This window comes from Haemaphysalis longicornis, unplaced genomic scaffold, assembly GCF_048455015.1.
Source record: "Haemaphysalis longicornis isolate Haplotype H1 unplaced genomic scaffold, Haemaphysalis longicornis Haplotype H1 scaffold_3, whole genome shotgun sequence".
Classification (NCBI taxonomy): domain Eukaryota; kingdom Metazoa; phylum Arthropoda; class Arachnida; order Ixodida; family Ixodidae; genus Haemaphysalis; species Haemaphysalis longicornis.
In genome coordinates this window covers 207,786,049-207,811,710 of record NW_027526335.1, presented here as the reverse complement: position 1 = coordinate 207,811,710, position 25,662 = coordinate 207,786,049, and the positions used below count along the sequence as shown (strand labels likewise).

The following is a 25,662-nucleotide window of genomic DNA, read 5'->3' as shown; positions in this document are numbered from 1 at the left end:
ATGCGATCGTGAAAGTGGATCTTGACCGACACTTCTATAAATCTCACATTTATTATTCTCTATACATAATCAAACCGCTTTACGAATAGGCGCAATCTGTGTGTTTGGAACGCGCCAGTGCCGCGGCCGCAAGCCGCGGCAGGGCCAATTTTGCGGCGACAATATCGCTGCCATTCGTGGCTGCTCCGTCCAATGATGATGATACGACAGGCGACACACTGCGCCACTTGCGAAACGTAGCATAATTGCACCGGAAGGTGTCCTGCTTACATGCTTTTAAGGAAGTTAGTGCGGCAGGAGTCAACGTCGAAGGTTAGTTCTACGCGAGAAAGTTGACATATTGGCGCTCTTCTTGCACTATGAAGTCTTTCAAGAGTCCGGTGGTTGGATTCATGGATTTAAAGCACGGCACCAGTTGTCATACAAAGCAACGCCCGCTGAAGCGGAAGATACCGCTTGCTGATTGTTTCGTTGCAGAAGGGCGATGAAAAGAGGAAAGGGCAGCACGAACTGACCAACAACTTCGATGGTGGGCTCAGTAAACCGGAGTTCATGACAGAGTATGTATACTTTCCTCCTGTTTTTAGGCTGTTTCGACATTACGATTTTCGTATGATACGTTTTATTTTCCGGATCCCGTGGAAAACGTGTAAACGAGATTTAAATGTATCCTCTTAATAAATATGCGGCAACGCCTTCTATTCTTAGAAATAATTCCCCTCCTCAACAATCAAGAGGTTTTGATGGATATCGGTTTCAAGGCTTGGTATTTTTACATGCCTTTAAAACTTCTGTGATTCACCTCTGTCGTTCTTGCGTATTTCTCCCATTCATTGTTCGTTTTTCTACTTGATCGTTCCTTTTAGCACTTTCTGCACTTGTAGCTTCCTCGGCTGATACCCAAGTTTTCCGTCGCAACCTGCGGTCCCATACCCGTTCTATTTACAAGGTCTATTTTCTCTTGAGTTTTCCGCCGGTCAATACCGTATTTTATTTCCTCATTCCGTCATCTTCTCGGTTTTCTCTTCCTTTTACATTGGTTATGTTGCTTGGCTTCATCTATCGTATGCTTTAAGAACGTGATCAATTCATCAGAATCCTAAGTTTTGACTCTGTACTTACGGATTTCGTCTTGTATTGTATGCTGAAATAAAACCTAACGGAATTGACTCAATCGGCTGTTTCCCCAGGCAGATGGCCACGGGAATGATAGCTGGACGTTTCTGACAGCTGTTTTGAAAGAAATGGCCGGTAATCGTGGTATTGCTCTTGGCAACGTTGTTGGTAGCGTTATTGCCCGCGGGTTATCGTGAGTACGCCTCGTTCTTGCGGACTCATACAGTAAGCATGGGACGCACCTGAACCTTTTGCGGTTTTTTGACCAAAGTATTCTCATACTCTGTTAGCCCCGTAGCCCAAGAGCCAAGGATGTCGAAGTGCTGCGTTGCCGGTGGGCGTAGCTGAGTGAGACACGCGGCGGCGGAGGCGGTAGCCACTCCCGGGGGGGGGGGGGGGGAGGAGGGGGGAAGGGAGGTTGGGTCGTGGCGGAAGGACAGTAGGTCGACATTTGAACTGTAGACAAGCGTTGAACCCTTTTAGTACGGCCCATTATGACACCAAGTTCAGTGTTCTCAAACGGCTATGCCGAGGCACCGCGCAGGCACAGCCCACAGCCCTCACAGACGCTGGATTAGCTAAGGCTTTCAGCCGAAAAAGAATCTACCAACCCCAATCGGGAGCTCACTTTATTAGCACACCTTGTGCACCTCAGAGTTACTCAATATAGACAGTTGCGAAACTCCGCTTCAGAATCCGGGCGGCGCTAGCCCCCCCCCATTCCGTGGAAGCTGATGGGCAAGTCGACGCGCGCGGCACCTAGGAGATAAAAACGGAACTTCGCTAAACTATTATTATTTAAAATTCTTCTGTAAAATAAAGATTGCTTTTTAAATTAAAACACAATAATTACGTAAAATTTACTTGTGTTTTTTCGGCTTTTCTTTTTATGACTTCCGGCAGCAGCCGCAAGCACTTGAGTACTGCTTCAACGTCCTGCCGACAGACGACAGGCTAGTCAACTTGCCCCGTGCTTGCCCCGGCGCAGGGGGGCAACCGAAGACCGGCTTTCGATACATGGGGCCTATGGGGAGTTTCGCAACTGTCTATATCCAGTAACTCTGGTGCAGCTATCATAATGATCGACGGGATGCCATCTATGATTGCTGTGACACAATCAAGAATTTTCCGCTGAATTTATCGAAGTCGACCTCACGAGTGAAACAAGTGCTTCAATAAATTTTCTAATTAAAAGACCCTCTATCTGCTCCGAGTCACTCACTAGCACTAAGTGATTTAAAATTTCCGCTGGCCGATTCCTGCGAGCGTAGCGTGTTTTCTGCTCTAAGCAAATCTCACGAATGGCATTTCGCCCTATTGGCGGTGAGATGTTTGAGTGGTGCCCCCTGGCTCCGCCGTCAGCTTAGGGACTCGCGCCACTGTCGTCTGCTACACTCGCGCCGGCGTTAAACTCGCGGCGCTGTCGTCCGCTTGTGAGGGGCAGCAGTGCATGTGCTAGAAATCACCCGCTTTGATTCTCTGGTGCATTAAAAAGCGTATTTCAAGTAATTCAGTTATTTTTCTAGCTTCTGACACCTCTGAATAATTTCAAACTTTATCCCACACAAGTTTTCAACACACGAAGAGACAGAGAACCACTTTCTTGGAGCATCGCTCAGAAGATCTTGTGTAACTCGTCCTTTGTAGCTTACTTTCGAGGTTCAGTGCTCAGAGCTTTTCGATAAGTATTCAAATGCGGAGGATTCCATACAGTATTTTTGAGATACTCTAATGAAGACTCAACAGTCTAATGCTACGCCCCAAGCAGCGGGTCCCCGCGCCGCATAGCAGGAAACAAAACGGCTGTATATTATTTATTTTGTTGCTGCTTACTTGATCAGATGAATGTTTTTGTTTGTGCCAAATGCATTATTTTTGTGCACCGTCACTAACGTCTTATTTGGGGTCTGGGGATGTTTGGGAGGCTTGCAAAGTTGGTGTGGATATTTTATTCGGGCTGTAAGGCATAGAGTACCTTCTTCAGAAATTATCTTTCGATATGGCTGCGTAGATGAAGGTGCCTATACGCAGGGTGCGTTGTTTATTCACATGCAAATGCAATGAAAAGGTTTGTACTATGCGCCACCGCGAAACCGCGCAGACTATGTTTTCTAGAGCACTCGAAGACGGCTTTCTGATTGATTGTAGGGTTTAACGCGCCGACGCAACGCAGGCGATGAGGCGCGCCGTAGTGGAGGGGTCCGGATTAATTTTGACCACCTGGGGATCTTTATCGTGCGCCGAAATCTCGTACATACGGGCGTTTTTGCTTTTCGCCTCCATCAGAAAAGCGGCCGCCGTGGCCGGGAATCGAACCCGCGACCTCGTGCTCAGCAGCGCAACGCCTTAGCCACTGAGCCACCGCGGCGGGTTGCCCCGAATTTCTATCGTAACCATTGTTATCGTAATGAACTGAACCTCAACTCTAACCGTTATTACATGATTATGGTGTTGAAGGCTTGTTTTACCCGCTAACGGACGCAATAAATAGTATACGTGGCGGTTTTCAGTATAACAAGGATCGAAACCTATAAAGATGTCCACGCAGCTCTTTATTGTTTTCCAACCCGTTCAGGTGTAAAAAACAAATCCTGGCCTACTCGGTATAACGTTTGATGAATTGAAGAAAATTACTCTCTTGTCATGGACTGAGGAGCCCGCACACTAACCAGCTCAATTTTACTGCTAACAATATTTTCTCCCTCTCCTCCTACTACTCCTCTTGAGTGTAGTTTTACTGTAGCGCATACCTGAACATTGGGAACATATGGCTGTGGGAAATGTACCGAAATATCCCTCCCGGTCTGAACCTAGGGTTACTGTATTTTTACCATACACTAACTTGTTTTGCTCAATAAGCCTCCATGCTGGTTAGAAGCCTAGTATAAAACCACCACGCGCCTACACACACTGTATTTTATTTGGAACTCAACCTACATTTTCTGTGCCCCATAGTGCATTTGGGCATACTCTCATGCCATCACAACGTAAAGTGATGTTATACAATACTTTCGAGTGCTCGGAAAGGTTGCAAAAACTCTTTCATCTTACATACGATTACGCGGAATCGTAATGCCTTCTGCCAAAGCCGACAGCCCCTAAGGCCTGGAATTTGTTTTGGTCTCCCATTTTCGCTGCTGTTGGTTATTAGACCCTGGCTGTTCCCTTTCTTCGAAAGATTGCTGAATACAGAAGCTGACGCCTAGCTCCGACTCTGCGCGCCCCGCACAGGTCCGGCTTCGCAGGATTGGGGAGACGCCGGCAATGTTTCTTCCGGAGCGGTATCAAAAACTATACTTTAAATCATGCCTTGAGCTTGTGTATGCGACTTTAAGTCGTTTATTATGAAAATGTTGCGCATACGCAAAATATGGTGCGGACAAGCATCAAAAGTCAACCGCGCGCAAACAAACACAATGGAGAGCGCGCCCGTGTGAAGCAGATGCCAAATGCGAGGATCCCTAAGTCGACGCCACGGAGCCGCGCTTCGCAGCGCCGCCAGTGGTCGCGCTCACTGCCAGTAGCAACTTTTGAGTCCTTACTTTTACCAGGGCATTTTAGTATTTATCCCTGTAGAGCACTTCCAGCGTTGATTTAATTATCTTAATCCTAACCCTAATTACCCAGGCCGCTGGCATTCTTCGATGGTCGCTGATACGAGGTATTTACACAGAATTTAGTGCTACTGTTTGTCACGACATATCTATGTACTAAATTTTTCTAGTCACTTACCTTTTGCCAACGCAAGGAGACTAAGCAAAGACCAGTTTTTTACACCTTACACAGACCTCTTCTAAGTAAAATAAATATCTGATTCTTTGTGCCAAAAAGAACCATTGTGTATTTTACGCATAGAGAAAGCTATTTGTGGGCAATACATTTGCTGACTAGGGCGCCGCTGATGCCATAAGACACTGTGAGGTAGATGCCCGCCTGTTACCTAGCAGCACCCACAGCCAGTTTTACACTTGATACTCCGGGAAGGTTTCAAAAAAGCATAGGACCCACAAACAGGCAACCAACTGCCCGCTTCAAGAACCCCTTATAGGTAGATAATACGAAAGAAGAAAAATAGAGCCTTCATAGCGGGCATTTGTAAATTACATGTAGGACATACGCATGCAACCCACAGCCACCAGCTCACTACCCCGGTGTAGGGTGCGGAGATGCCAATTTCGAATGCACATTGTAAATCAGGGCAAGGCACTAGACACAACATCGCGCGAACAATTCGCCTTCGCCTACTTTAATTTCTATCCTACGATCTCACGATTTGTCTTAGGCGAGTTCTAAGGTACCAATCACAGATTAAATTTAGGGCTGGTTTCTTGTCACAAATCATCGCGAACTGGCCGTATACAACAGCCACTTTTCTTTCGTTTTGCTTTCGGTGGCTTGAATTTTAAGTAAATTTTAGCATTTTCCTTCACACCACGTTTATTTAACATGCTTTGGCGAACATTCCAATCGTTAGCCTTGCGCAATTAAAATCTAGTTAACACCTACCCAACTTTTAAAACTTTTAGCTTTGGTCCCTCTTGAGTACATTGTTGTTGCAAGTGAATAATAACACACGCTAGTTTTTTATATGCATACATACGTTCACAGCTACGAATGGCCAAGTTTTGTATTACTCACCCTGTTTCGCATACAAATGCCACTCCAAATTGTATCATTCTTTGGACGATTCGTGTACCAGCCTCTTGGTCTTGTGGTTATTTCCTTGGTATCGTTAAATTGGACTGTTACTTCCTGGGTTTTCCAGTTGGGATTAGAAAGAAGTGGAACTTTAATTTTGCCATTGATACTGCGCCCCATGCTAAGGACATGGTCCAATGTCCAATTGAATATCTTGTCGCAATCGTAACTAAAATAACTGCCTTTACGTTGTGACGTTGTGTTTCCGTTCTCACATTTCATGGAGGAGACTGTGATTTCCAGTGGTTTTCTGGAAACAAAAGTAGGTAAATAAACCAATATTCAGACCTTCCAGTCTCAGTGTGTCTGTAGACTCAATGTAACATATTTCGTCCATGAGCTAAGAATGTTAGGTTGGTGTCCACAGCTATTATGAGGTTGTGTTTGTACTACTGCAAATTATGTTCCTGCAAATTATTTTAGTACATTAAAGACACAATTTCAACCTGTACTTGAACCCTCTAACTGCAACACAAGATAACTTGTGTAGACGACATCGACCAATGCCTTCCTTAAGAACAAACTACGGCCGGCAACACGCAGGATATAAATTCCCTGTTTTATTGAACAAAGCTCCGAACCACTTGAATTTTGCCCAAAGGTTGTCAAAAACAGAATAAAAATGACCTATTGGAGAGGTTAATTAAATATAGCCGAAATTTATCGAAGCATGAAAGAAATTGTTGGAGCGAAATTGTAGATATCTATGCTTATGTAAGTTTCGGTATTGTGTGTATTTAGTTGTCCGCTCACTCATTGCACTGTACGGGAAAACGTTCGAGTTTTGTAATACCATATCCTTGAGGAAAGTTTCGCTCTCTATTCATTTGTTTTGTATACGGACATACAGCGAGCGAGGCCCCTGACGGCAAATGGATTCTCTGTAGTTGTTTTTTTTTTTTTCAAAGTAGTCGCACATAGAGCGGGCGAGGTGCATGACGGCACATGTATTCTCCGTAGTTTTTTGGGGTTTTTCTGTTTTTTTTTCTGCACACTCGAATGCAAGTCTGCAATACAATACACTGTGACCGCATGCTACCTGCCACCCCGAGCAGCGGCCCTTGTTAGGCTTCAAGCCTTTAGCTTGGGCTCTCCTTTCTGTGCAAAAAGAAATAATAAAGAAAGATAGGAGCAAAGAAAGGAAGGAAGAAATTGAGAAAGGAAGAAAGAAAGAAACAAAGAAAGAGAGGCAACTCCTGATATAGGTTGAGAAAGTAAACAGGTCTGGCGTAGACGAAGCCAAGTCAGGCATGATTTCTAAACAGTAGTGTTAGTTGCGGCTGTTCAAAACACACTAAAATATTTATTTAATTATATATATACATATTTATTTATTTATTCATTTATTTATTTATTTATTTCACATCCTTCAGATTTTTAAGGGCTATAGCAGGAGTAGTTGACAACAGAGCAGCGATTAGAAGTGCATCACTTTAGGGAACATGAAATATAGTCTACACCCGTAAATACATTGCAATTCCATTTAGAGCAAAAATCCTGATCTTGTAGATGCCAATGAACGTAAAATTATCGTTATACATTTAATGAGTGATCGCTGCAAGACGGGGAGCACAGACCAACACAACAAAGCAAACAACTATTGGTTAAACACGAATTTCAAGAAAATATTCAGTCTCACTTTAAGTGCCGAGGCGTTCCCTTTCAGTTTATTATTCCCAAGGAGCTGTTTTAGTTTCACAGGAGACTAAAGCTGAATGACAGTGTCGGTTTGACGGAAAGACCACGCGTTTTGTAGATATTAAGGTATCACTCGAAAAGCAACGATGACTTTGTTGCTTAAAAAAAATGAAGGTGGCATTACTCGCCCCTTTCTCCTTTACATTTATGAGACGCTGAAGAGAGCGTCACGAACTGCCCGGAGCACGTTGAGGGCCTACATAAAATACATGCAATTATAGCCACCTTTCCCAACACCTCTTCTCATAAGCTTTCCTGTTCGCTCCAAAAATTGCAAACCATTTAGAAAATGGTTTTTTTCATGTCATGCCGGTATTGCCGCGCCCGTGATAAGTTCTTGTCGAGGATTCATGGCGCTTAATGACGCAAGCATTAGATCTCGTAATATGGTCTCGCCTGAGGGCAGATGTGAACACATGCAGGCAATTGGTAAACGCGGGCGTGCGCTGTCTTGTTACAAACCGATTCAGGTAATATACTGTGAATTGGCTACTGGTTCTACGCCATGAGCGGTGCCTGTAGGGGCGCGAATGAAATACGCCTAGCGGCTCTTTGCGAAAGCAGCATTGGGGAGCTCCGGCCCGCTCCCCCCTGTCGCCGCTGCTTTTGCGCTACGTTCACGATTGCAGTTCCCGTTAGGATGCGTTCGAAATTTATATTTCTTTGATGCATTTACTCCGCTTGCATGTAATATGTTCTCGAGAGTAAATGTTTCCGACCCAATATTAAGAAAACATTCTAGGTCTGTTCTGACTGATTGTTGAGTTTAACGCGCCAACATAACGCAGGCGTTGAAGGGCGCCATAGTGGAGGCATCGGGATTATATTTTGACCACCTGGGGATCTTTAACGCATGCTTAAGTCGCGTACACACGTAGTTTTGCTTTGCGCGTCCATAGGAAATCGGCCGCTGCGGCCAGGACTCAAACCCATGTTCTCGTCCTCAGTTGCACAGACTGTTCTCCACTCCATGCCATTCATTGATTCGCCTGAGGGTAGGGTACTGCAATGCGTTTAGACGCGAAAATAGCTTTGAAAGATTTATTGCAATAGATGCTCCAGTAGAGGACCGAGTCATTGGGTTGTTGTCAAGTTTCGTATGTATAAGCGCCAGGTATGCTACAGACTTGCGTTGCAAAGCCGGCATATGCAAGGAGCTCATTCTAACACCCGTTATAACTGGTATAACAGCGTCTCCGTAAACACCGTGTCGTCAGATAACCCAACGATGGCTGTACAATATAATCTGAATCGGTTTTGTGATCCTAGATATTCTAGTGGAGCATGCCTAACAGCACGCCAGTTACGCTTCCAAATATCATACCGCAGAAACCGACCCCCGCCCTACACAAAACAAGGTCGCATGATTTTATAAACCTTCTAGGAAAAAGGTACGGTTGACAATAAAATTAGACTCGAGCATTAGCACACGGCAAAACATGCAATGCTTGGTCGTGTTGTCCCAAAGTGGGCCACTGCAAACATTCATCATTTGCGACATTTCTCCTGCGGGAGCAGTGTGGCGATGGCCGTGTAGCTTAAGCCGCGTACTTCTGCGGAAAAACACCACATGACCCTCTGGGCTACCAGAAACTAGAACAAGCTAAAATCCGATTGCCTTTTCAGATGTCAGATTATTCCAATATCTTTTATTGTCTGTGAACTGCTTAGCCTGTACACTTCAAAAAACGCGCCCACCCAGCGATAATGGTTATACTGAAGTACCAAAACAAAGGAATGTGCAGGCCCATCTTGTGCATTCGACTACTACAACGTTATTTTCTTCAGTTTATTCCGCTTTCGTTAGCGGGGTGTCCCCCATTTTCCTGCTAAATAGCAGTGCATTTTGCTTCTTATTGTGCCTGGTGAGTCCTACTTGGCTTAAGCTTGGGCGAACATGTTAAACATTTTCAAAGCTGCACTGGGTTTCTCGTGCCCGTACGAACTGTTCTATTTCTCCCTAACTTCCACGCCATTTATTATTTCGTGGTTTTATTACTTTTCTTGGTTAATAATGTGAAGTGTAACTCTGCAAATATTGAACGACGCTTTGCCTTGGAAAATGCTTAACATTTTGGCACGGCTTATGTCCACATAAAACGCACAACAAGATGTGATGTATTGCGTAATAAAAACCAGGAAGCGTACTTTTCTTCTGCGTAAATTTTGAAAACGATGCCGCACTCGCCGTCCGTGCTGCAAGACAAAAGCAACCTCCCACTATGCCCGCGTCATCTCTAACGAGGCACCGCGCTTGAAGGTGGCAGTGGTGATAAGCTTCTGCCCTCCCCAACTCCCGTAGAGCGGTCAGGGAGGGCACACAACAGCGTCGTCATGCAGGCAGTAGTTGTTGGCGTTCGAGCCCCCTACACGCCGCCTTTGTTTTTCTTAATTCTCGTAAATATGTTATCTGCTTAGATTTTGCAATAGAAAGTGTTTTCCTGCTCCTAAAATCATGTTCCTTCATGAAGCGCTGATTCACCGTGTATTGCGCATGTATAAAACAACGGCTCGTTGACGTCACACTGTTACGTACGGAGCATTGTGGGGCCCGGCTTCTTGTCGTGGCTCATCCGCCACCACAGCCACGTGGCGTCACGCACACAGAGGCGTTGAAAACATACCCGTTTCTCCCCCGATTCACTTCTATGGGGTTAATTGAAAATGAAGTTTACACAGGCAAAACTATTCGAAATTCGTAGTGCTGCCGGCATTGGTAATGAATGCCCCCATGGTTTACCACAAAGAAAGGGCAGGTATATTAGGGCAAAATACCATGAACTTAACCGACAGCCATAGGGCCTATTTAGTTAGGACTCATCAATGTGTTCGTTTTAACAATAGTAAGTTAAAAAATGGCCGCAGTAGAAAAAAGGACAAAAAACACTATCTTCATATGGGGAAACATGAGGAGGAGGCGGAGCATCATGGGGGTTCCCTGTAGGTTCCATTGTGTTGCCGTTATGTTGTTTCAGTTATCGGAGTACGAATGGGAACGTAGAGAGCAATGTAGAATGTAGAGACCAAAAATGGGAATGTAGAGACCAAAAAATGTGGAGAAATGTAGAAACAGCGAAGAGACCGACACCCGCGTTACCTGATCGAACACCTCCTGGTCGTCGTCTTTTTTTTATTGCGTGCTCACGCTCATACCCCGCTGGCCGCCCTCTTCGTCCTCTTCGCTGGTTGAGCTGCAAGGAGGGTGGCGCTTCCCACCACATCTTTCCCGCAGGAAATTCAACATCCTGCTTTAAAGTTTTTAGTTCTTCGTTTCCGTTGGCATTCAGTTTTGCGTGCCTTCGTTCTATCAGTAGTTTCTTGACGTAGTTTGAATGCGTGAAGGACATAAGGTGAATTCGTGGCACATGCTCCCGTCAAGGTTTGTAGCGCAGTGGGAAGAGTGCCACGTACCTCCGGTTGCGGCCAGAGAATCGTGGGATGGAAACCAGGCGCCGCCTGTTTGTGTTTATAGTGGACTGCGCTGACGTGAGCGGAAATGGAGACGGGGCTGAAAAGACGCGCATGCGCAGTAGAGTGCGGACGACAGACAACAAGGAAGGGAGGAACATAGCCCCGAGCATGAGATGCTTCGCATCTAAAAAAAAACACGTGTTCAAAAATGCCCAGAAGTGCTCCAACAGGTGAGAGATGAAAGCTAGCCCAAAAGGAGGAGAGCTTCCGCTCGCGCTTTTGCAGGCAGAAGAAACAAACGATAAAGAAAAGGATGCGAGCTGTCCCAGGGTATGAAGTGCGAGAACTGCGAAAGCGGAAAAATTGAATTGCGTTCAACAAACCTCTTTTCCATTCATGGAGACAGGAGTAAGACAGGGAGGGAAATAACGTGACAAATGGCAGATCAGAAGGACACTCTAGTGATAGAGGTATGCCAGGAAAACCGGCTAGGAATAGTAAACCAGGACAACAAATGTGAGAGACAATGTGGGTAGCTGTAGCAGATTGCCCAGCATAGACCATAGTCTACCCTGGGAGGCAGTATACGAATGGTTGCGGCAGATGAGGACAGATAAAAACGGAAGAGACAGGTATGGAAGAGGCCACAAGCGATTTGTCTCGCACTTTGGAATCGCAACCCGGACAAATCTAGACACCTGTACAACCGGAGGCACTAAATTGCACGATGAACAATCAACGCTGATATGCTGAAAGACGAATCATTAAGCACAGAGTCAAAACTTGTAATTACGATGAAATTATCGCGTTCTTACAGCAATAGATGCATGAAGCCAAGCAACGAAACCGATAAAAAGGAAGAGAAAACCGAGAAGTTGGCGGAATGACGAGAAGGATAGGCTATTGTCCGGTTGGAAAAAAGCCTCGAGAGAAAATAGAGCTTGATAAGAGAACTGGTATGCGACTGGAGGTTGCGAAGGAAAAATTTCGTATCCACCGGGGAAACAACAAGCGCAGAATATGGTGGATGCAAAGATCAAGCATAAAAACGAAGAATAAATGGAAGAAACTCGCAAGAACGACAAAGGTGAAACCAATATGTTTTAGAAGCATGTCAAATCACTAAGCTCCGAAACCGAGATCCATCAAAAACACTTGATCGATGACGATGGGAAGCATTTCTAGGACAGAAGGCGTTGGCGAATATTTATTGAATGAATACAGTGAAATCTCGTTGATACGTTTTCCAGGGGAACCGGAAAATAAGATATATTATGCTAAAATTGTATCTGTCATCAACTATCTTTTACTGAGAACCATCGAAGTTGCTGGACAGTTCGTGCGGGTCTTCCCCCTTTTCAGCGTCCTTATGTAACGTAAAAAAGAAGCTAGCGGTATCTTTCGCTTCGCCGGGCGCTGCTTTGTACGACAATTAGCGTCGTGCCTTAAATCCCTGAATCCCGCCGCCGGACGCTTGGAAGTCTTCAGAGTGCAAGAAGAGCACGGATATGTCAAATTTCTCGCATCGAACTCATGTTCAATGTTGAGTCCTTCCGCTCGACCTTCCTCGAAGCATGTACGGAGGACATCTTCCGGTGAAATTATGCTACGTTTCGGAAGATGGTGCAGTGTGTCGCCGGACGAATCATCATCATCATTGGACTGAGCGGCCACGCCTGGCAGCGATGTTTTCGTCAAAAAAATGGCACTGCCGCGGCTTCATCGGCTCCGCAAGGTACAGATCGTGGTTTTTTTGAAAAGTGGTTTCAACTAGTATAGCAACTAGTAAGATTTCTAGAACTGTCGGTCACGATCCACTTTTGCAATCGCATTATCCAATTTTTGAGAAAAATGTAATCGTAGAAAACGAACCAGGATGTTTTATTTGTAAGGGACGTTGGCTGGGAATAAAAAGAAAAACGTATTAAGCCGAAGAACGTGTTAGGCCGAATATTACCTGCGAGATTCCACTGCAGTCAAAAGTTTAGCGAAATAGAGTTAGGGAAGCCTGTACAGATACCATCACCACAACGGAAGACTGCGGAAAGGGAATATAACTTGAGCAGCCTTGTTTTGAAGAAACAAGCAGAGCGATCACTTTTCTCCATGCAGCAGTAAGCCCAAATGGAATAGCAGTGCAGCTCATTAAGCTGCTTCTAACAAAAATTGTGGCATCGTTTATGAGTGCACTAGTTAAGGTCATACCAAATAAACAAGTACCGGAGGATTAGGTAGAAAGTAAGGCAAATTTAAGATATGATGGCAGACGCTACAAACCCCGTATTCATGCATACGGACCAATCACCGTAACGTCATTAGTGTATAGATACATATTGCAAGCGAGAAAATTAGACATACCAGCATGGGTTAAAGAAAAATAAATCCTTAAGAAACTGCAGCATGTGTTAGATAAGACAGGCGTTTGCACGATAATTTGTTCGTGACAACGCAGTGCATTAAAAGTGCGAAGGCTTAGAATAGACCAATATGGATTACGTTCTTGAACGTTAAAGAGGAACATGACAACGTATACAGGGAACTGTCGTTCAGAGTGCTGAAACTCCAGAGAATAAATGAAGATTTCTTTGTAGCAACCTATACGATAATAAAGCGCATTAGACATGCTGAGGGAAGAAATGCGGACAGCAGGAAAGCATTCATCTGGGACTGAGAGATGCCCTTTGAGCCCAATATTGTTTATGCTTTACATGGCAAGGCTAGAAAAGAAACTAGAGGAAAGACGATTAGGGTTCAAGGCAAGGCGAAGTCGTACAACTGTGTATTCCGGCAATGTTACCCGCAAATGGCATTTTTTTCATAGCCGATAAACATACCTATATGCAACGGCTCAGAAATATTAGTGGTACGGAAGCCAAAGACATGGAGTCATCTTTTATCACAGAACTATCAGTAATAATGGTTTTCAATGATACTAGCAATCACGCAGCGTCAACCCTTCCAGGTGAATTACCCAGAGTCAAGGAATGTAAATATTTGGGAGTGTGAATAAACGAAGGGGACAGCTACTTAGGAACTCACGAGAAGCAATTTAACGGTAAAAAAAAGCGAAACGCAGCTATAATGAAGCCCTGAACTCTGAGGGCGTATAACAATTTTGAAGTAGTTAGAGAAATGTGGAAATAAGGGATGATTCCAGGTCTCGCATTCGCGAAGGTGGTACCCTGCTTAAAAACAGGCGCTCTAGCATGGCTTGAATTGAACCAAATAAAGTTAGGCCGTTCGGCCTTAGGAGCGTATTCTAAAACAACTAACAAACAGAGCATAAAGATATCGGCTGAGCGTCGTTTGAAGTTAAAACAGCGTAGGCAAACACATGCTAGGTAACGCATCGACCACCGCATGTGAAGCGGCCGAGTGCGTGCCTTGGGCATGCGCCAGGGTTTAGCAAAATTCAACGAAGCTTACGCCGGTGCATGGCATCCCACTTCTCCTCTGTCTCAGCCGCCGAAGTCGCCGCTTGCGTCGGGGACGGCACAGACGGAGGCTAAGAGAGATAATCTAACACCGGGTTTATGCTTCCTGTGTTTTATAAAAAAAAGTTTCCACTCATGCGCTTCACCTAATAATCCAACCAACCACCATGGGCGGATAAAGCAGTGATTTAAAGTTAGCAAAAATATATATTTTAAAGGAGTAAATAGTGTGGTTAAGTGCACTTGACTCAGGTTTCACTCTTTGTAGTGCCCCGTGTGTGAATTGAGATGACGTCGCATGTATAATTATTGTGGGTGCCGATTACAGCTTCGCTTAGCAGCCACCCTCACATAATCAACTAGCGTGTTTAGTGTTTTGGCACGTTCCTGTCCTAATGTCCCCCGGTTAAATGCTTCGCAATATCTTTATATTGATTTATCGTTGACTGCGCAATGTTGTCAAGGGTGTAGAAAAAATTTAGTGAGGTTACTATCTGAAAATTATGTTGCCATGACCTTTAACACAGGTTCGTTTAAAGTTCGTTTAAAGCCGTTTAAAGTGATGTGTGCATTAGTTTTGTATTTCAATGCCTTTATGCGATGATGATTGCTGGATTCGTTTTTAGCAAGGCTAGCGAGAACAAACAGCGCCAAACAAAATTGATCAGAATAAAAGAAAAAGAAGAGGTAGGTATTGAAACGTGCAAGTTTTACTATAGAAAAAACTAATCCAGGCTATGTTGATGGCCTTGGGGTGGACTTTTTGACGGCGTCGATGATGTTCGCCGTGAGGAGTTGGGTTGCTTCATCTATGTGTAAGGGTTTTATGGATGTGTAGTAAAGTTTAGATGTGCTTGTAAATGTATTACAGTTAGCTCTTGCTGCATTGCACCTGTTATGGGAAGATGGAGTTCTTGGGCCTGTACCTATGTATGTTAGTGAAGTGGGGATGTGGTCACTGACATATGGGTCGCTCACGCCCCACTCAAGACAAGAAAAGAGAACTACGGAACCAATAGCCAAGTCAAGATACTGGTATGTGTTGTGTCCTATGTTATTTTATGTATGCTGTTTCTTGTTGAATAGGCATGCTGCAGAAGATGTTAAGAATTTTACAGTAAGGCGGCCTCCGACATCCGTGCGGGAATAGCTCCAAAAGGAATTATGGTTCGGGAGCTGGTCAGCAAACTCCCCAAAATCGGAGCTCAAATATGCACAATCAGGAGGAATATATAGCAGCAGGCTGTTATCAACCTATTACATATTATTGTGCGGATGGCTAGAGCCTCAATGAGGTGTTTTAAGGGACAGGGTGGCATGCTAAGGATTTCCGGGCATATATTGCCACACCGCCGGAAGAGTGTGCGCAGCCAGTCCTGTCTTTTCTGAATGATATACATCTATTAGAAAAGTTTGCCGATTTACTGTTAAGGTGAAATTCCTGCAGACATATGACACTTGGATGATTAGCATGCAGTATCTCGTATACATCGTCAACATTTTTATGAAGGTCTCTGCAATTTCATTGGAAAATGTTTTCTCTTCCCATTATTGAGAGTTGGGAGCTACTGGAGTGTGTTGTTTATGTATCGTCTTTCGGAACTTGAACTCTCGAAGGGGTTTTTTTGGCATCCCTGGAGGTTTGAATGAAGAGACTCGCTACTTCCGCTGCGAATGAGAAAGAAAAGGTCCCACATACACCTCCTCATCAGGGGGGGGGGGGGGAGAGGAGGGGGGGTTGACAGGATACCTGGCGGACCGGATGCCATAGACTTTACACCCTTGGTGGTTCCCTTTCTTTCAGCCGTCACCGCCGCGTTCGTTGGGAGCGTCATGAGTGGCGCACGCTGTGGGGCGGGGCTGAGAGCCGCTGAGGGTCCCTCGATTTCCGTCTCCACGGTGCCCGCAGATTTAAGGGAACGGGGGGAAAAGAGACGGGAGCAGCGCTACCTGTGGTGCTTGTTTCACCCACAACCGCTACGGGCTGGCCCTGCGGTGTGACGGCGAGTTGTTGGGCTGCCTGAGGCAATTCAGGGGAAGGGGGGTGCCGGATGTACCGGGTTCAACTCCCAGCACTAGGTCATCGCCGAAACCCGATGCCGCTCGGCCCCCCTGTGACCTGCGTCAGCGCACGTCCCCACGGGGAAAGAGGCGATCTTCTATCGCGGCTCTAGAAAGATGATGTTCTCGTTAACCTTCAAAATAATGATCTGATTTTCTTGTTAAAACTTTTTTCAAGTAGGCAGGGCGCGGTCCACAGAAGTTCGCACAAGAGAAGCTCTGGGGTTCTCAATTGTCGGTTGTAGGATCTTGTGCCCCACATTTAGCACACGTCAATTTACCACGACAAGAGGTTGTGTCGTGCCCAAATCGCTGACACTTGGAGCAGTGGTGAGGGTTTGGCACGTAGGGCCGCACCTGACATCTCATAAAGCCTACGTTGACCGACTCAGGAAGTGTTAAGCGGTCAAACATCAAGATTATGTGTTTGGTTGCTATTATTTGGTAGTTTCGGCGTATGATTATTCGCCTCACTGCCCTCGTGCTCAAATCACGAAGGCCCTCGAGAGATCGGCTTCGGTCTTCCTTATTAGATCCCGATCAGAGATCCCGTCCTCGCAGCTATTAAGGCTGCGGTGGGGCGTCATCTTGATGTCAACATCAACCATACGCGTTTGCTTGAGGAGGTTAGAGAATTGCTGTTTGTTTCTACTTTGATCAAAACTTCTCCCGTTGTGAGTTTTTTAGCCTCGTACGACTTACCGATAAGGTTTTCAAGATACTTGGAAATTACAAACATGGACTGGCGAGTAATGGGCTTTGTATTATCAAGAGATTTCGCGACCAAAAGCGCGTGAAATTATCGGGCTTTGGGAGCGAGATTGCTTGCAAAGGAGGAAAAGAAACTTCGGCGTGGCCTCTTTTCAGGGATCGATCGCGTTTGGAGGGGGGTTTGAAAATATAATTTGCTATAGTATAAACGCAGGAGACAGGGTACTTACCGTGATAGCTTGAGAGGTCCCGGAGCTCCCTGCCTGGTAAACAGACAGGGAGACGACCCGCCCGAGCTTGACCATGACTCCGACGGCCACATTTGTGGTTTCTCACCTTCCACGTATAAACATATTGCCACGGTTGACTACAGCTCATATTTCTGGGGTCGTCATCCGTGGTGTCGCCAATACCGTCATCAAGATTACTCAAGGTGCCCCGTGCGAGGAACTTTGCGGAGCTCTTGATTCGTTTGACTTAAGACGACGTGCCGTTTGCTTAGGGACATGAGCAGCACCGGGCTTTCTAGGCGCTCAAGAGGTGCTTACAGTTCGCCCCTGTACTCGGGCAATTCCACAAAGATGCCGAGACGAACTTCAAACCATTGCGAGGAACGTGCCTCCTGGTGGCGTGTTGGTGCAGTGGCACGATGGAGTCGAGCCAGCGATCGCGTGCGGAACCCGTACTCTTTTTCGTGCGGAAGGTAACTACTCAACCACTGAGAAAGAGTGCTTCGCTGTAATATATGGACGGTCACTAAGTTTAGACCCTACACATACGGTCGACCATTCCGCATTGTTAGCGACCACCACTGCTTGTGCTGGCTCGCAAGTCTCAAAGGTTCTTCGGGTCGATATGCATGATAGAGCCTCAAGCTTCAAGAGTTTTAGTTGACCATCGTCCATAAATGTGGGAAGCAGCACAACGACGCTGACTCTCTGTTCCGAGCTGCCCTTGAGCGGTATACTGTTGAGTAGGAATACAATACAGCGTTTTTTGGAACGTTGGAGTTCACAGATGAGGTCCAAGTACAGAGAGAGGAGCCCAAGCTCAAGCCACTCATCGAGTACCTTGAAGGGCGTGGCTCGCAAGTTCCCGCAAATTTTTCGGCGCTGTAGTTCGTCGTTCGGGCTGCGGGACGGTGTGCTCTACAAAATGAGCTTCCATACTTCAGAAAATCCCCATCTTCTGTTAGTGCCAAATTGCCTGCTTGATAATATTGTCACGAAGACAAGGACGACGCAGTTGTCTTGAAGGAGAAACAAGTTTATTGGAACAAACTTGTGCTCCCCTAACAACTCAAAAGAATACAGAGGTGGCGAAGTAACTGTCAACAAAGTGACTTCCGTCGGCGAGCGTCGCAGAATCGAATGCCGCGGCGTCTGCTGTGCAGGCTTTTATCTTTCGGCGCGAGAGTTTCTGGAACCGTCGATTCACATCCAGAACATGGTAGATCACAGAAGATCAATCTGGGCTAGTGGCATTACGGCGAAACACTGCTTATCTGAATGAGATAGCCCGTGCGGCATAAAATAAAGAATGGAACACGCGCTTCGCATGGGACACAGATAACAGCGCCGGGCGCGGGCGGGCATTAAAAACAAACAATAAATAAACAAACCCGTACATAGTTCACGGCAATATCCTATATGGTTGCCGTGACACACCCTCGTCTGGGCATTTGAGCTCCATGCGCACTATCTCACACGACACTCTGAAGAAAGGAACATATTTTGAGATTGTGAATTTTTCGTCCACAGAATCGTTCTTCGACATGGTGCCACAGCCGTCGTAATCACTCACAGGGGTAGATCGTTTACCGCAAACCTTACCAAGAAAATGATGAAACTTGCCTACAACGACCACCGCCGAATAACTTCGTACCATCCGTGCACAAACCGGCTGAATGAGCTACTCCACAAGAGCACCGAGGACATGATGTCTATGTATGTAAACGTCGAACACGGCACCTAGGAAGACGTATTACCTTACGTTGTATTCGCATGCAACACGGCGGTCCAAGAAGCAACAGGTTTCACCCCTTCCTGTCTAGTTCGCGGTCAAAAGGTCACGATTAAGTTAAATGCCATGCTTCTATCCAATAAAACGGAAGCGCTCCTTGCAGGCACTGAAGAAATCGTTCGCTCTGCCGAAGCAGCTGGGCATCTTGCGCAATGTAGCAAACGCCCCGAACAGTGTGTCGACGCATACCAGTATAGCAAACGCCTAAGCGGGGTGTTCTACCAGTCCACGACGAATTGTGAATTTCGAGCCCTGTACGTCGTCGTGGGCGTTATGAAAAACTTTATGGCGTTACTTCGGTTCTTACAAAGTGGGGCATCGGCTGAGTAGTGTTACCTACCAAGTTCTTCCTAGAAGGACCAGTCCGATCTCGCAGAAGGACTGTTACAGAAGTCATTCATATTGCTAGAATGAAGCCACACTATTGCCGCTGGGTGATGGTGGTGTTTGCAATGCGGTTAGTCATTGAACTTAGTTTTGCCGCTGATGTTCTACGCAAGTTCGCCGAGTTCAGGCCAAATATTCTGACCAGTGAATGGCGCAAAAACCCGCCCATTTCTCTCTTGGTACTACATGCAAATTGGATTTTTTGTGCTTTTTTAGGGCTCAAAATATTTCAGCATCGGGACGATGTGTTTTTAAGAAGAGGGGGAGTAGGGTCACACTGCAAATACCAATGACCCCTCAAGGCGATGCGCCAGCAATAAGGACGCCCGCTAGATAACGAAGTGGCATGGACTAATATGTAAATAAGAAGTGGCCATCTGGAGGTTGCACTGTTTTGTGTGCGCAGTTCCTTAAGAAACTGAGTTCTTTCCTTTACTGCTACAATATATATTGGCCTTCCGTCAAAAAAACAACCGTTTCTGCGCAATCCTTTCTATGAGTTTTCCCGTACAGGACGTAGTTAATATTGGGGAAGGGTAGTCTGTGCTAACGTCCTTGCAAATGTTTGGACACAGAGGCTTCTCAATGCCAGTCGAATGAGTGGGGCGTTCTTGTGGTTGTTGGCACTCTCCAGCTTCAGCAGAACGGGAAACGACGCTTATCGCAGAGTGCATGACAATTTGCTCGATCATTTCAAGGTGAGCATTATGCAGTGGGAAATGAAAAGTGCGCTCCATACAGATGTTAGTAGCAGGTTTTTTGGGAGGTGGTTCCTTAAAATCACTATTCGCATTCTACACCACGTCCTTCAACGAGATACAGGTCAAGAATATTGGAAGCTATTTTTGTAAGAGGTAAGGTTCAGATATAACCTGGTAAGCTCCTCTGGCTTTGTTGCGGAAAGACAGTAATTCCGATGCTGTGCATACTAGCCTGGCTTAGGAACTTATTGGATTGTTCTTTTTTGCGGACTGTTAAAAAAACAAAACAAAGCCAAAACCAACCATTCGCTTGGGCTGACATTGACGAGGACCTGAGCTGTAGAGGTTGATCGCCTTGTAGTTGTTACCAACCACTTTGTGCATACTAATCAGGCTTATGAGCTTTCTAGATTGTCTTTGGGTGTATACTTCGACAAGCACGTCCTTTGTGGGGGTTTGTTTTTCTTGTAGTTGTTACAAAACCATGCGCTTGCCAAATGTGATTAGAAAGTCAAATTTCGCCCTGGCTAGAGCTTCTTCCACAGACTGCATTGCAAGAAAGCTATGAAACTTGTGCAGTTGGATTAAAAGGACCACCAATGGTGGTAAGAAAGCTCGACAAGGTTCACGCCCCTAGCACAGCCCCAGCAGGTTCAAGGAGGGGCTTAGGGAACACTGTCAACCGGGGTATAAAGCCGTAATTTGTGTACAATATAGATGACCAATACCCCAATACCCATCAAGTACCCGGAACTGTCTGCCTAATATGCAGAAATAGAGTAGATCGGCCGGACCTTGACTAATGCTTCTCTACTTTCCATGTTGGGATTGTGCTGTTAACCATGACATATCGCGCTGTTGATTATAGCTGCGTGTGGGTGCGGGGGTCTGTGGTGTCGCCATTCAGTGTCATGATAGATACCCATGTTGCTCTGTGCGCGGACCTGGAGAACTGTAAACATAAAACTCGACGTCGGAGTTTGCTAAGAATTCACCAGTAATATAGAAAAGACGTACTTTCCTCGTTCTATAATACGTTGGTTCCATTCGCTAGTATTGTTCATAAAGCTATTATCAGTTGCAGTAGGCAAGTCTAGGTATGCCTTCGCTATTTCTTGCAGCTGGTTGCGGAAAGAAGAATCTGAAAAAAAACATGAAATTTTCAGCATAAAGAGTGATTTGAAATTGTTATATTAACGCATGCTTTTCTGTTTGTGGCGTATATTACGCTTCCGCTGTACTCCCTGGTTCTGATAAAAATCGTTGGTACTTTCACTGTCGTAAGATACTTAAAAACACCACAAATAAAGTGCCTGTCAAATTAAACCCAGAAAGTTGTACTTAATTTAGTAAATGTACGAAATACAAAGACGTGAGCCTAGTACCGTGAACATCATTGGAAAGGCAGCTCCACAGTGTATCAGTATGCGCTTTCACACGCTCTCTTGTTTAAAGGGGGAAAGAGCATCAATGCGAAAATTTTTCCGCCAAAACGTAAATCTTTTTAACGCTCATATAAGGCTAACGGCCTTGTTGGTCGAGCAGAAAGGCTTACTGATATTTACCTTTGCGGCGAACACTTTTAAACCGAAGCTTCCTTTAGGGAACCGTTGCCATTTTATAAAAGAAAACTAATGCGCTTCTGCCCCGGCCGGTTGGTCGAACGAAAAGTTCTGGTAAGGCCTGTGAACACACAGCGACTGCGCGAAATAGGGCATGCATTTAGTCTAAGCGGTTACAAGAAAATTTCGGAAAAGGAACCGTTGTGGAAACGACAACACTCGCAACGATAATAAAGGAGTACAGTAATGAACCTTTAAGTCTTAAACCACGTATCAGTACACCTTTAGATCGTTCCTAGATCACTTTGCTTAGTGCGCACAAAAGAATCTCATGGGTTCGTTCTTCGTTTCGGATTTGGTGCTCATAATGTTTGAAGATGTATTTTAAATGTAGTTTCAGGGTTGGGTGGATGGAATTCGAGATTTCAAGCTTCTGTCAACTCTACTTTGGAAGGGAGGGCGAAATGGCTATCCGTTATTTGTGAGTATAAAAAAATTAAAAGAAATTTCAGTGTCGCATATCTTTTGGCTATCCTCACTGGTGACACCGTCAATGTTCTTTTTTGTGTCGTTTTGCTTTGTTTTCACCACCGGCTTAGAGCACGTCGCCTTTCTTATCCTGCGCTCATGGGTGAATCGTTCTTTTTGTGACTTTTAGCCCCAACTTCGCACCTTGTTGGTGGATGGGTTGTGATGGCTTGAAACCAATGAAAAAAGAATCCCCTGCTATCCAATATATTTTCTTCTCGGTAAATTGGACACCATCACCATGGGCAGTCCGACTTAGCAAAAAAGGCTTGCTTTCTTCACCGCTCCTCCAGATTCGTTCGTACAAAAAAAATATGACCCCACTCTTTTGCCAGAGGTGCCAAGCGGAACACGGTGTTGTTTTTTGGGGAGGTGAATTGCGCATTTTTCCTTAACTTTTTTTGGTTTTGTCGCGCTTTTTTTCCTTTTCCCCTGCTCAATGACGTCACCTCTGTACCAACTGGTGTACAAATGATTACTTTGTTCACCTTTGTACTTTATTTTGTAGCCTAGTGAATCCTTTCAGCTTTACCCTTCTCAGGCTGGTCGGAAGCGTGTGCCATTTTAAGGCATGCGCAAAAACACTGATTTATACCTTGATAAACGCGTAGATAAGCGATGCTTTCTGTGTCGCACTGAGTGCTACGATTGGTGTTCCTGGTGAACCAAGCTTTACCAGGCAGCGTAAAGGGTCCCCTGGAGCAGAAAAAATTCCCCACGCATTACCCGAGGGGGAGCACGTGAAAGTGCGAATGCACGAGTTGATTACGCAGGCGCGGTAAACGAGTGGAGTGGAGAGGGTACGCGTGGAGTGGAGAGGGTGCGCGTGGAGAGGGAAAGGAGACGCGCCCTCACGCGGCGCAACCCGTTACTACACCCGCGCAGCAGCGAGCGCCCGCGCCCAACCCGCTGGAGCGCTGTCGATGCGCGCGCCCTCACGCGGCGCCGCTTCGTTGCTACGCGCGCTCCGTTGCTAGGGGAGAGGAGGAGGAGCGCGGAGAGATAACACCTGCTGGCGGAGCGGGCTGCGGACGGCGCGGCGGACGGATGACAAGGGTCGGTTAAGAAGCGCATTCGCACTTAAAACTGTGGCTTTCAATGGCGTTGCCCATGAGCAAAAATATCGTACTCCGCTTTTGCTTGGGCAACTGATACAGCTGGGAGCGTTGCGCGTAGCATAAACACCTGGCTTGCAAGCAGGAGGCACTACGGGGGACAGGCTGTGAGAGAGACTGTATGCTGCATGTTGCTCAGGCGACTACTAGTGACGCAGATTTGTCCCGTTCAGTGCAGTCTGTTCGCGCCAAAGCTATAAAGTGGCCATATACGCTGTACCGTGTGCGTCCACCTGATAAGCGTAGCATGAGTTCGCTGCCACCTATAAGTGGCGGGACGTTACAGTCGTCCTCATCACGCAGGTTACAACTACTGCCATTAATTAGCTCAGCCGGTGGTATGTCACATGCGCTTCCCCCGTTTTGTGTCCCCGGGAACTGCAGCGAAACAAGGAAATTAATGCCTTTGACGACGCCTAACGAAACGACAAAACACAATTGCGAAATCTTGATTTAGCACAAGATCACGAAAGCGGCCACAGATGGATAGATACAGCCCCTTTGTAATCACGAGAGATCTCGAGCCAAGTATTTGTATTATTAAGTTCAAACAAGCAGCGCTGTCCTGCATGCCAAGAATTTGTACCAAGTTGTGTAACTTCATTCGTACTACGGATCGTCGAAATTTGCATGGTACAATAAAATGAAACCAAGGAATGGCTTTTAACAGTGAAAATTGCTTTTTTCTATATGTATATGTCTAATTGAGCGCAAGCTAACTAGTGAGAACAGTCGTCATACCGATGGAAGGATTCTTTTCTTCAGTAGAGACTGATCAAGAAATGACCATTGCTCAACCAAATTGGTTTTAAGTGAAACATCGTTTTAATATCTGCTATCTCAGAAGCCGGCCGTCCTATCCGCAGCAGCAAAGAGATTATTCACACTATGCTCGTATAACTTTCAAAAAACACACAGTTGTGCAAATCCCAAGGCTGCATTTGGTTTTCTATATCTCCTACAGAACGTTAGGAAGCGTAAAGCAACTTATGCGACAACCAGGAAGTGTATCACGAATCTTATATCTAGTTTTCGGGCCCTGGTACTGGAACGTATTTAATACAAAGATATGGCAGGCAAAAAATCACCCAACACAGCACAATATGTACATATATCTACGGGACCGTACAGCTTGCAATTTGACAGGTAAGTGTCAATTTTTTAATCATTGTGGTAGGGTTTGAGAAATGGACCATTTTTCTAGAAGAATGAAAACTTGGCGCAAAAACGTCATGCTGGGTTGCGGTCCTGTATGTTCATCGGATTACACAAAATACTCCGGCCTTTGTACCATTAAAGAAGTTGCCACCGAAGTAAAAAAAATTATCCGCTGGTCAATCCATCGTTCCCACCAATCTAAAGGAGTTAAATGATCACCTGCAATGCACTGATAAAGTAATAGCAAACTTAGGTAAGAGAATAACAGATCTCGACAACCACTGCAAGTACCTTTCATCTGTTAAAGTTGAAATGGACATTTTAAAGGCTACCACACTTCTTATGCCCCCCAGATAGGCAGCTTATCAGCCCGGGTGGACCACTCTGAAAGTCGTTCCCGCAGGAAAAGCATAATATTCTATGGCACTCCCGAAACTAACCCTTCCGAACTTTTTACTGAACCAGAAAAACTTGTCATTGCTCTTTGTGGTAATCACATGGGGCTGAATATTGAGCGAAAAAATATAGACAGAGCGCATCGTCTTGGGCGTCGCGCTGCGGGCAAGGGAAAGGCCGGACATTGTAAAATTTAATAGTTTAAAACAAACGACAAGATTCTTTCAAACGGCCGCAAGCTCAAAGATACCGATTACAGCGTTGGCGAAGACTTTCCCGCCACAGTTCAAAATGCTCGTACGCATCTTATCGCTTTCGCAAGGTGCCACTCCTCTCGATTTATATTGAGCTTCGAAACCCTACGCATGAGCAAAAAACGCTACATATTTGACGAATCGACACAAAGGGTAAAAGAATTACTATACTTAGTGCCTCGCAATTCACGCGTGCGTTATGGCCCCAGATCCACCCCACCCCCACTACTTCCGTCTCAGTTATTTTTATAATATACGCAGTTTTCTACCAAAGCGTGACGTCATTTCTAATCTTGGTTCTCGTCGAGCAGGAACATAATAGTTTTATCCGAAACGTGGCTCTACAGTGACATCATCGACCATGAAGTTCCAGCAGACCTTCCGAATTTGGCAGTAATTCGCGAGGACCG

The 25,662-nt window shown here is 45.6% G+C and overlaps 1 long non-coding RNA gene across 1 annotated transcript in view; it reads right to left on the bottom strand.

Annotated features, from left to right (window-relative positions):
- The window catches only part of LOC144173672 (uncharacterized), a 64,574-nt gene extending 43,201 nt beyond the window's left edge, over positions 1–21,373 (bottom strand). Inside the window, exons 1-2 of the long non-coding RNA XR_013323356.1 lie at positions 21,257–21,373; positions 5,755–6,064 (exon numbers count right to left, since the gene is read on the bottom strand). This is a non-coding gene — a long non-coding RNA (uncharacterized LOC144173672). The remainder of the gene's footprint in view (positions 1–5,754; positions 6,065–21,256) is intronic.
- Positions 21,374–25,662: the final 4,289 nt, after the last annotated feature.